Source organism: Simochromis diagramma, unplaced genomic scaffold, assembly GCF_900408965.1.
Source record: "Simochromis diagramma unplaced genomic scaffold, fSimDia1.1 OVJJ01000326.1, whole genome shotgun sequence".
NCBI lineage: Eukaryota > Metazoa > Chordata > Actinopteri > Cichliformes > Cichlidae > Simochromis > Simochromis diagramma.
The window spans coordinates 232,003-243,117 of NW_024387042.1; the positions used below are offsets into that span (position 1 = coordinate 232,003).

The 11,115-nt window shown below is 44.3% G+C and overlaps 1 long non-coding RNA gene across 1 annotated transcript; it reads right to left on the bottom strand.

The window, feature by feature from the left end:
• Positions 1–502: 502 nt before the first annotated feature.
• LOC120741598 lies at positions 503–2,835 on the bottom strand. The gene is made up of 3 exons (XR_005697649.1): positions 2,824–2,835; positions 715–721; positions 503–641 (listed from the first exon to the last, which is right to left on the bottom strand). It is a non-coding gene; the product is annotated as an uncharacterized LOC120741598 (long non-coding RNA).
• Positions 2,836–11,115: the final 8,280 nt, after the last annotated feature.

Here is an 11,115-nt window from a genome sequence, read left to right on the forward strand (position 1 = left end):
GATCTTCAGACAGGATGAGGTTTGGATGAGCAGTGTTTGGGTCCAGAATGAGAGGAGTGTAGGAGACCATGTCCTTCATGTTGTTCCAGATGTTGAAGGTCAGGTTGCCCAGGTGTTTGGCCTGGTCTATCAGAGCTCCTGAGGGCAGCTGTGGATCATCCAGCAGGGGGCAGCGCTGGACTCTTTCCACTGCAGCCTTGTAGTTGTGCAGGAATGAGACGTCTTCAGCTCTTAGCTCCTCCTCTGTGGCTCTGACTGTGTCTGAAAGAGCTGCTATCTCTCTGCTCAGAGCCTCCATCTTCTCCTTCATCATCCCACTCTTCTGCTCCTCTTCCTCCCTCAGTGCAGCCAGCCTGGCCTCCTCTTCCTCTGCTAGAAACTGGTGAAGCTTCTTAAACTGCTCCTTAATCTGCCTCTCTGTGTGTTGGGCCTGGACCTTAATGTGTTCTGCTGTTTGATCAAACTTCACTTGAACTTCTTCACAAACCTTTAACTTCTTCTTTAAGGGCTCCAGAGTTTCCTGAAATTCCTTTTTGTGTTGTTGTGCAGCTTCAGCAATGGGTCTGAATCTGTGCTTGGTGTGTTTTTCTGAGTCTCTGCAGACGAGACACGCTGGCTGCTGATGGTCCAGACAGAAGAGCCTGAGTTTCTCAGAGTGCAGACTGCAGAGAGCCTCTGACGCTCTCTGATCTCTCTCCTGTAAGAACGACTCACACAAGTTCTTTAAAGCTCGGTTTAAAGGTGGTTCTTCCCTTGAAGATCTTCTCTTACAAGTTGGACAGTGTTGTGTTGGTCTCTCTCTCCACCATCTATTCAGACAGTCTTTACAGAAGCTGTGGCTACATGACAGAAGAACAGGATCTCTGAAGACCTGCTGACAGACCGGACAGCAGAGATCCTCCTCTGATCTGGAAGCCATTGAGTCTGTGAGTGAAGCTGAAAACAGCAGACAGGAAGTACAGTCAGTCCTGGCTCCCCTCCCTCCTCTACCACCTTCACTGAAACTTCCTTTGAGTCGTGTTTTTGCTCAAACTCACATTCAGTGTGTGGAGCGTCAGCAGCTTGAAGCAGCAGTGTTGGAGTTTTCCACTTTTCTCTCCTGTAGCTGGTCTCACTCAGAGGAAGCTGCTAGTTTGCTCTGAACTCAGTCTGATCGTGTGTGTGTTTCTCTTTACCCAGGAAGTTGAACAACCTGTTTTCTCGTTTCTCTTAGGTGAGTGACATAAGGGCCGGAGCCTCATTCACCTTCCTTTTACCTTCCTTCCTTCCTTACCCAGGAAGTTGAACAACCTGTTTTCTCATTTCTCTTAGGTGAGTGACATAAGGGGCGGAGCTTCATTCACCTTCCTTTTACAAAGCTGTTGCATCACCTGAGTTCTGCCAGTGAGGAAGTCCAACACCCATGCACACAGGTGACTGTTGAGTCCTAGATACTTCAGCTTTGTGAACAGTCTGCCGGGCACTATTGTGTTGAATGCTGAAGTGTAATCAACAAACACCAATCTCACATAGTTACTCTATTTCTTGTCCATGTGACTTAAGGTGGTGTGCAGGACATGGGCAATGGCTTCCTCTGTGGTTCTGTTGGGATGGTAAGCAAACTGGAGCCAATCTGTTGTGTTTGCAATGGTGGAGAAGATTATATTCTTCAACAGCCTCTTGAACACCTTCATAACCACTGAGGTCAGTGCAACTCGCCGGTAGTCATTCAGGCATGAGGGCTTGTTGTACTACTGGTTCTACTGGTGGTGGTCAGAGGGCCCGGTGGCGCCAGAGGACACTCCGTAGGATATGGTCGAATGCCTTCTCCAAGTCCACAAAACAAATATAGACTGTTTGGGCAAACTCCCATACACCCTCAAGTATCCTCGAGAGGATAAAGAGCTATCTTCCGCGACCAGGACGAAAACCGCATTGTTCTTCTGAGGTTTGACTAACGGATGGATGTCCTTTCCAGCACCCTGTCATAGACTTTTCCAGGGAGCCCGAGGAGTGATTCCCCTATAGTTGGAATTAAGAATGGGAACCACTACCCTGGTCTTCTAATCCAGAGGTATCACCCCTGATCTCCACGTAACATTGTAGAGTTGTGTCAACAAGGACAGCCCTACAACATCCAGAGCCTTCAGCAACTCAGGGCAGACCTCATCCACCCCAGGGCCTCTGCCACCAAGTTGTTTAACTGCCTCAGTGACTTCACCTCCTCCACAGAAGACGTGCCAGTAGAATTAAGGAGGTACTCGAAGTATTCCTTCCACTGCCCAACAATTTTCTCGAAGTCAGCAGCTCTCCAACCGCACTATACACAATGCAGGTAGAGCACCACTTTCCCTCCTTAGTTGCCTGATGGTTTCCCAGAATCTCTTTTTTCATGGCCTCTCTGAACTCCTCCCACACCTGAATTTTTGCATTTAGCCATTGCCCGAGCCGCATTCTGCTTTGTCTGTCAGTACCTATCAGCTGCTTTCAAAATCCCACAGGCTAACCAAGCCCAACAGGATTCCTTCTTCAGCCTGGTGGCTCTACCATTTGGTTTGGGGGTTACCACCACAACAGGCACCAACCACCTAGTGACCGCAGCTCGGTGCAGAGACTTTGGCAATGGAGGTGGTGAACACGGTCTGTTTGGACTCAATGTCCCCAGTCTCCTTCTGAATACTCTTGAAGCTCTGCTCTAGGTGTGCGTTAAAGATCTTGCAGACCATTGCTTCTGCCAGGCGTTCCAAGCATACCCCCACTATATGTTTAGGTGTGCCAGGTCTGTCCAGCGTCCTTCCTCGCTACCTGATTGAACTCGCAACCAGGTGATGATCAGTTGACAACTCAACTCCAGTCTTTACCCAAGTCTCCAGAACATATGGCTGCAGGTCTGGTGATATGATTACAAAATCGATCATTGACCTGCACGCTAGAGCGCACTTATGAACACTCTTATGTTCGAACATGGTGTTCATTATGGCCAAACTGTGGTTTGCACAGAACTCCAACAACAAAACACCGCTCGGGTTCAGATCAGGGAGGCCGTTCCTCCCTTTCTGTCTCATGGGCCCTCCTCCACTGCTTCCTCATTTGTCTTCTCTCTTTCACTAATCTGTCAATTTCCCACTGTCTCCTGGACTTTAACTGGTTTAAATGGCCTTTCTTGTTCTTTACCCCAAATCGCTTGGCCCAAAAGCTGTAGATTATGGTTCTTAGGTTCTCCAACTTCCTTTCAACTGAACCCTTTTGTTGATCTAGTATAAGAGCCATTTCCAAGTCAATGGTTTCCCACTCTCTTTTCTCATTGGATCTGGGCCACAGAATCTGGTCTTTCCTACCTTCCATCTTCCTTTCCCTTGCTGGTAGTGGTTGGCTAGACACAGTGTTGGAAGATTCTGTTAGCTGTTTCTGGATGAGCTCTTGGCTGGATGATGGTGTTGATTGATGCTGGCTTCCCATCTGTACATAAATGTGTTGCTAGCTGTTGGTGGTTAAACTCCAAGCTAGGGGCTAATTCTAAATGGCTGGGCCCTGGGCTAGAATCTAATATTGGGTGTGGCTGGCTAAGCTCTAGACTGGGAACTGCTATGGCTGGGTTTGACTGAGTTCTAGTCTGGAGACTATGGGGGAGTCTGTTTGACACTTTGATTGGGGTGCTGATACCCTGAGGACTGTGGGGATTCACCTGCCTCTGATCTTCAATCGACTGATTTGACTTACTTCTCAAAAAGTATGTGTCAATGTGAGGCCCCTTTCTCGCTGAGGCACTTCTTCCTTCCTTGGTGGATTTTAAGACCCATGTCAGTTGTTAGTTTTGACCAGCCACAAATGCAGTTCTGCAGCTTCTTTCCTACCGTCATTGATGGTCCATTATTTGCAGTGGTGGTTGATCTATTCATCGTTGGTGCTGTTCCGTGGTTCGTTGCCATTAAATCCGTCCGGAAAGGTTCTTCTTCCACCCCTGCTCTCGCAGACCCTAGGGGTATCTTCTCTTTTGAGATTTCTGTAGCAATATTGGGTGTACCCAAGTACTCTAAAAAGCGCTGTGTCCTGCTGGTATGAGGCGCTAAACCACACCAGCCCCATTAGGGTCTATTCCCTCCTGCCAGCAGTCTTTCCAGGCTTTCCTTGACAATGCGTTGCTTTTAATGGTGAGAATCTTGGCTGTTATGAGCAAAGGCAGCCCAGAAACCTTACCATCAGCACAGATTGTAGCGGGCCACAACTTTTGGTCTTTCACCCAAGCTAATCTGCCTTTCTTGTGGGGATTAAAGATCTGATCTAGATTATCATATTAAGATTTGGGACGCATCATCAGTAGTGGATCTTGGATCTATAAGGTGTTTCGGCCATTATCACTAGACACCCTCATCCAAGGAGGCCTTGCCAGATGTGATCAGGCCCTGGAGTGTGTCACTGGTTTATGTTAAATTGTTATTTATCTTCTTCTTTCTTCTGTTTACTTTCCTACAGTTTATTTTCTCCTATCTATTCACTGCAACTGAGAAATAACACTTACCTCTTTAGCATTTATGAAGCCTCACCTCTTCAAAGGGATAGAATATATATTAGAGATGCATTAGAGTGCAAAGCAGCTAGTATTTGTATCTGTATTTGTATTTGTTGAGGGGGAAAATTATTTGTATTTGTATTCGAGTAAAATTCAAAATTAAGTTTTTTGCATTACACTTCTAATTAATGTTATAGTGTAAGTATTCTTCAATTATACCCATTATAATAATTATGAATATGCAATATTAGTTGATGTTTTTGCATAAATCCAGCAATGAACATGTAACAAGGAACATCATTGAATATATGATAACGATAAAAACAATAAATATTAACAATAAAAAGAAATAAAAACCCTGAAAACTGCAAATTTCACATCCGAACCTCAACACTCGTGGCCCAGTACCAAACGACTCACAGACTGGTACCGGTCCATGGCCGGGTGTTGTCTATTCAACAAAAATAGTAATGCAGTTCAGTTCTTTATAGCTCAGCCGAGCCTTCTCTGTTACTGTGTGGAGCAGCCTGTGTCACTCACTTTTTACACATCACTTACTCACTCTCCGGGCATGCACTATGGTCTCATAAGGAAACCCAGCTTTTTGATTTAAAGTTTTTCTTGTCCCCGAATACAAATATTTTTGTATTTGGGAACAAGTATTTCTTCGAAATAAGTATTGGTAAAAAACGCGATATTCATGCCTTTCCAAATACCGTATTCGGGCTCGGCTCCACCCCTAATACACATGTGTATGTATATATACATCACAATGAACACCTGTGTACCACAAAACTGTGTGATGAGCCCTTTCCTCTACTCCCTCTTCACCCACGACTCCAGACCTGCCGATGGTTCCAACACCATCATTAAGTTTGCAGATGACACCATGGTAATTGGCCTCATCAATGACAACAATGAGGCCGCCTACAGGGAGGAGGTGGATCGTCTGGCTGAGTGGTGCGACACAAACAACCTGCTACTCAACACAGAGAAGACCCAGGAGCTCATCGTGGACTACAGGAAGAATGCTGACCCACATCCACCCATCTACATCAAAGGGACGGCTGTGGATCGTGTGAGCAGCTTCAAGTTCCTGAGAGTCCACATCACCGAGGATCTCATCTGGACGACCAACTGCTCCAAGCTGGTCAAGAAAGTGCACCTCTTCCTGAGGACTCTGAGGAAGAACCACCTGATATTTCTGTATAGTTTTCATATTTATATTCTACACACTACATTTCGTTGCCTTGTACTAAGTGATGGGAATAATGGCTTTACAAGTAACGGTGTTACTTTTTTCAGTGACGAGTAATCTAACTAATTACTATTCCTATTATTACAACTCCATTACCGTTAATCACAAAAAAATGTGGTGTGGTCGCTTTACTATTTTTCAACAAACAAACAGCAGGTTGAAGCTGTGCTCAGCTTACCGCATCAGGCTCATAAACCAGCGTTTATGAACCTGATAAATGCCCATTCTAAATACCACACAGGGTGTGTTTCAGTGCATACACACCAAAATATCCTGGTGAATGTTCAATATTTTTCAGTGGCTTTAAGATCAAACAATACCTACCAGGCTTGGCTCCTCCCTTTTGCGAGTGTGGACGCTTCATCTCCTTGCTCCTTAAATGCTTTTCTTCTTTTATTGATTTTTATGCTGATTTTTTCCCTTTTTTCCGTATGAGCTTACCTGCGATAGCTTCTGGACACTTATAGATCATTAGGACTAAAGTGTTCTTAACAGAAACAGCAACATTTTTATAGTTACCTTATCCTCAGCACTCTGTGTGTCTGTGGCCTAGACACAGCTGAAGCCTGATTACAGCATCTGGGCACCGAACAGCCTCAATAGCCTGGAAAGGTGCTAACCACTAGGCTAACTAGCAACAAGATGCCTTCCCTCTCCACAGATGACTACCACAGCCTCCTGCAGAAGATTGCAGTACTGGAGACAAAAATCCATCGCTTAGAAGTAAACGTGGAGGTAAATGGACTGTGTGGAAATGAAACAACCTTGCCTTTGATTCAAAACAATGGCGGTGAGCAAGCTAGTACACAGCTAAGGAGCACAGATAACATGACCAAGAAAGTAGACTCTGTGCATTATTATAAATCCTCAAGCGATAATCCCCCCTTGGACTGTCTTGGTGCAAAACCAAGACATAAATCATGTCTCCTGGAAGGGGGAGGACGTATCACGGGCAGAGCACAGCGAGCTGAAATCTCTGAAACCAACTGGCCTTCACTTCCTACAAGACAGAGAAGCTCTTCTACCCCTGTATACGAGAGGAAACAGGACTGGACAACCGTGAATAGGAAGGTTAACAACAAACCTTCAAAACAACTGAATGTGAAACTGCACAACAGATTTTCTCCACTATCAAAGGACCCTGGATCTATATCGGACAACCATCCATCTAAAAGCAGCGAAGTAAGGTCTGAAAATCTGTTGAAAAGTAAAAGACCACAGGGAAAGCTAAAGGCTAGGCCTGAAACTCTGATTGTGGGTGACCCTGCTGTAAAGGATGTACAAAGGATGTGCGGTAAGAACACTAAAGTCCTCTGTCTGTGAAGGTTCTCAGTCATCCAGGTCATCGTAGTCAAAGGAGCTTGCAAAGAAAAGCGTCTGGACTTCTTTAAGTTGCTTGAAGACGTTTCACCTCTCATCCGAGAAGCTTCTTCAGTTCTAAGGTCAAATGGTGGAGAGTCCCAGATATAAACCTAGTGGGAGTTTCCCCCCACAGAGGGACAAAAGGACCCCCTGATGATCCTCTAATTGCCTGAGCCAAGGTGTGAAACTGGACGTGGGTCCCAATCAGCCAGGGTTTCGGGTGTGTTCATTGTGAAACCTGGCCCCACCTTATCATGCGAATTCCTGAGATCAGATGGCCCAGGATGTGAGTGGGCGTTAAGGCGTCTGGGAAGGGATCTCAAAACTGGATTATAGATGGCAGAGAGTTGGTGTCGTAAACCCCCGCCTCTGTTCAAAGATGGTCGCTCACAGTGGACATAGATGGCTTCTTTCACTCCTCTTTCAAACCATCTGTCCTCTCTGTCCAAAATGTGAACATTGGCATCCTCGAAAGAGTGTCCTTTATCCTTAAGATGCAGATGGACTGCTGAGTCTTGTCCTGTGGAGGTGGCTCTTCTGTGTTGTGCCATGCGCTTGTGAAGTGGCTGTTTGGTCTCTCCAATGTAGAGGTCTGAGCATTCCTCGCTGCACTGTACAGCATACATCACATTGTTAAGTCTGTGTTTTGGCGTTTTATCTTTCGGGTGAACCAGTTTTTGTCTGAGCGTGTTGCTGGGTCTGAAATACACCGGGATGTCATGCTTGGAGAAAACTCTCCTGAGTTTCTCTGATACACCGGCTACATAGGGGATGACAATGTTGTTGCGTCTGTCCTTCTTATCCTCCCTCGCTGGTGTCTGGTCTTCTTTTCTGTGCCTCTTTGCTGACTTTAAGAACGCCCATTTAGGATAGCCGCACGTTTTGAGTGCTTCCTTTACATGTGTGTGTTCCTTCTTTTTTCCTTCAGGCTTAGAGGGAACATGTTCTGCCCGGTGGTGTAGGGTCCTAATTACTCCAAGTTTGTGTTCCAAAGGATGATGGGAGTCAAAGAGGAGGTACTGGTCCGTGTGTGTGGGCTTCCGGTAAACTTCGATGTTGAGTTTGCCGTTCTCTTCAATGTGCACGGCGCAGTCCAGGAACGGCAAACAGTTGTCCTTTGTGTCTTCCCTGGTGAACTTGATGTTTTTATCCACAGCGTTAATGTGTGCAGTGAAGGATTCCACTTCTTGTGTCTTGATTTTGACCCAGGTGTCGTCCACATATCTGTACCAGTGGCTGGGTACTCTTCCTTTGAAAGAGCCAAGAGCCTTCCTTTCCACTACTCTTCCTTTGAAAGAGCCAAGAGCCTTCCTCTTCCACTTCCTCCATGTGGAGGAAGTGGAAGAGGAAGAGTACCCAGCCAAAGGGGTAACAATTCATGTTTTACTGGAATTAAAAAAAATAATTACAGCAATTTTAAGTAGTGTATCAATATTTAAGTAATTTACACTATGTTGTACTTTTAGAGATGCAGGCTTTATTATTAAGGGGATTCGCTTTGCCTTTTTGATTTCTTATTATGTTGGTGTGTATCACTATTCAAATGGCCCTTTATATCACAAAACATATGTGTTAGATTTGTATTGTTGATTGTCATTTATGCTTAGCAATATCTACTCATATATGCTTAGAGTTGTATAATCAATGTCATATTGGTAGAGGTTTGATCCTTGATAGTCTGCAGAGACGTTGTGTGCATTCCAGAGTGCTCTGGCATTCACACCCACACATTGGGAGCATGGGAGAGGTCGTACCTTGTCTTATTGTCTTATGGCAGGATAAATGTATCTATGTCTGTTTTAGGCTAAGTGCCTTTTGTTTAGATGAACTGCTGGACTTCCAGACCAGCAGGTTTAGAGAAGTCATTTATCGGGTCACACTCTGACCCCACACACACACATACTTACACAACGCACAGGCAAGGTACTCTTTGTTCGTATGTGGACGTCATATGTTAATGAACCTATGCATATTCATGTAACCTCAATAAAAGAACAGTGGTACGGGAGAACGGAGAGAGCGACTGGGGTCAAGTGAAGGAACGGCGTTTGTCCTGTTTTCTCCCGTGCACGAGAAACATGAAGAACTTTGCCTACTCGGGTCCTGCTTCGCTGTGTAATTATATTGTCTTCAACGTTCCAGCGGATGGGTTCAAGCTACAAACCTATCACACACTTTTAAGCTTAAATTTCAAAACTTACATTAACTACTGATTTTATCTACTGTTTGTTTGTTTGTTTGTTTGTTTGTTAATTAGTTAGTTAGTTTGTTTGCTTGTTTTAATCAATTTCAAATCATGCTTTTTATTTGTTTTTGTTTCTAATGTCTCTGTAAAGCACTTTGAATCACCTTGTTGTTGAATTGTGCTATACAAATAAATTTGCCTTGCCTTACCTTTGCCTTTAATTCAAGGGCATTAGCAAAAGTGTGGTATTCATTGTTTGTGAATTACAACATTTTTATACCCAGTTCCTCACTAGGTGGCTCACTGGATCACTAGTTTGAATGAAAACTTGAATCAGTGAAAATACCCACAAGTGCCACAGAGTTCTTCACAAATTTTCAGTGGGGTTGAGGTCAGGTGACCATGGAGGGCAGTCAGCACTCCTTATATCATGGTAGTGGGTCTGTGACCCAGTGTGTGTAAATTGTAGTTTAATTTTATATTATTAGATTTTTTTTGTTTTTCGTGGTTTTGTTTCTCTTTATTGGTTTCTGCTTATTTTATTTTTCTTGTTACAAGTCTCTAGGTTTCTGTCTCTGTGCCTTTCCTGTGCTTTACATTTCTTGTTTAGTTACTTCTGTTTCTTTGATCCATGTTCCCTCTGTCTCCCCCAGTCAGTCATGTCTCCGTGTCGTCAAGTCCACATATTAGTGTTTGTCTCATGTTTCCTGTTTTATTGTGACAGTTCCAAGTCCTGTGTTCAGTGTGTTCAGTTTTGCTTCCTCCCTGTCTCATTGTACTTTATTAATTTGAGCTGTGTTCCCTCCTGTTTCCCATCCCCTCGTTATCCTTTGTGTATTTAAAACCTCTGTCATGTTGTCCCATATTACTATGTGTTTCCTCTGTGCTGCATGTTACTCCTAGTTCTCGGTTCAAGTCTTAGCTTCACTGTTTCCCAGATTTATTTCCTTGTTTCTAGTTTTTTCCCCTTGTATTTGGTGTTTGAATTGTACAGCACAATACAGCTGCCTCTTTTAGTTCATCCCTTTGGGTTTATGAGTCCTGCATTTGGGTCTTCTCAGCATACCCTGAAACCTTAGTCTTCAGATAGTTCTTCAGAGCTTTGAGGTTTTTTTTTTGGTCTCATCCTCCTGCTGCTGTATGAATCCTTCACCACAAAGATCAGATCAGATGGAGCATTTCTCTTAAGGGTGGAGTGCTGCTTCGAGTGTCCAGTTAGCAGCCAGTCACAAAGCCAGCTTTCCTGAATGCTTTATTCAGTCTGTTGCTGTCTCCAGCTGTGATGCTGCTCAGCCAGCAGACCAAAGCACAGTACATTAATTGATATTAACTCTCAATCTTTAAGCTGGACATATTGAAGAACCTCAGATTCCTTGGGAAAGTCCGCTCATCTCCTTTGTTGTTGTACAGTCTTTGTGTTGGTCTTCAAGTTGAGTCAGTTATTTACTTGGTCCACTCATCTACTGCATCAACTTCCTGTAGGCGAAGGGGCTCAGAGTTCAGCCAATGGCCAAGACCTAAAACTAGTACAATAGACAGAGTAGCTTTTTTAATTCAAATGTGCTCCATTTGATATATTTCAGCCCTAGCTGGCAGTACTAGTGTAGCCTCCCTTGTTGTAGGACACCAGGAAAATAAAGTATTTGGGCTGAGATCAGGGTGGTTTGGTGGTTTGCGCTGTTGCCTTACTGGAAGAAGATTTGGGGACTTCCTTTTCAAAGGAAGGATTTCTTTGTTCAGTTTGAAAAGACATTTTTGTTAGATTAACTGGTGACTCTAAATCATGCAGAGGTATAAACATGATAATTCAAAGAGGTTACG